The sequence below is a fragment of the Pteropus vampyrus genome, unplaced genomic scaffold (assembly GCF_000151845.1).
Source record: "Pteropus vampyrus isolate Shadow unplaced genomic scaffold, Pvam_2.0 Scaffold12, whole genome shotgun sequence".
Taxonomy (NCBI): domain Eukaryota; kingdom Metazoa; phylum Chordata; class Mammalia; order Chiroptera; family Pteropodidae; genus Pteropus; species Pteropus vampyrus.
Window position 1 is genome coordinate 936,720 of NW_011888793.1, and position 1,351 is coordinate 938,070.

Sequence of the window (1,351 nt, forward strand, 5' to 3'; positions counted from 1 at the left end):
GATGAGTTACTAAAAATAAATTTGGTCTAGTGCATTAAGCTCTGTTTTTTGGAAATGTCTACAAAAGTTTGCTGCCACCATCTAATGTCAACCAAAATCCCAAATCTGGGGTGTGGAAAGAAGAGAAACTTTATTCAAGAGAACAGTTTTCCATCTGGGAAAACACAGCCTCCAGAGGCAAAGGAAAGTGTGCTTGTTGGGTATAAAGAGGAGGCCACTTTTCATAGAGAAAGTTCCTGCCCTTGTTCCCAAATGGTCCATTTTTATGCAAATGAAGGATCCAAATGTACACAATCTGATTGGTCCAGATAGCATTGTCCTGATTGGTTGTCTTTGCACATTCTGATTGGTCATGATGGAGCCTCTCTGATTGGTCAATATAGATGCAAATGAAGATATAGCAGTTCTGATTGGACAGGGTAAACTTCAGCCCATTGGTCAAAAGATGATACCAGGAATTCTTTTATAAGGATTAACTCAGATGGCAGCAGCACAGTACAGAAGATTGAAGGTTCAGTCTGCAGCTTTTCCCTGAAATGTAGTGTGCATGAGAGGCCTCTGTCAGCAAAAGCTGCTAGACTCTATTGATTTATGCCCAGTTAACTACAAGGAGTCCTTGGTGGATATCTTCCTTCTCGGGGTCCACAGTAATTATTCTAAACTGGGTGTCAGTCCATATCATTATAAGTAAAAGTCTAAAACCCAGTGAATTTTAAGAGTAGACAGTATTATTATACATAGGAGATAAAGCGTTCTTGCAGTAGTTCCATGAATTAAAAATAATGTATTTTATTTTTCCTTGGAAGAGCTTAAATTCTCGATCTGTTATTAAAATCGAAGAACTTCACAGCTGCGAAGAATCTCTGAGATCATTAGTCAATTCCTTATTTTGGAGAGGCAAAAACAGGCTTAGAGAGGCAAAAACAGGCTTAGAGAGGCTAGTGACCCACCCAAGGTTAGGAGCTAGCTAATGGCAGAGCTGACCCTGATTCCAAGTTTATCAAGCTGTTCATATGCTTTAATTTCTTTGGCAGCATTTTTGAGATTATGAAATTTTTCTATTTTCTGCTAGTCTAATGGAAACTGCTTCGGAAATGACTTTTAGGGGCTCTAAGTCTTTTTTTTCCCTCCAGTCACAGTGTCAGTCCTAACCTTATTTCCTTACCTCTGCCCCTCCTAGCAGCTCTGATAGATCCTTCTGCAGGCTCAGACCCATCTGATTTTCTGGTTAGATCTGCATGAGGAAAGATGTGTGATATAGTCCTACTTATTTTCTACCTCTATCTAGGAACACTTTGGTTTAAATCACCATCCTCAAACTGTTTATTTCTCCTTTGAAGATATTATATGA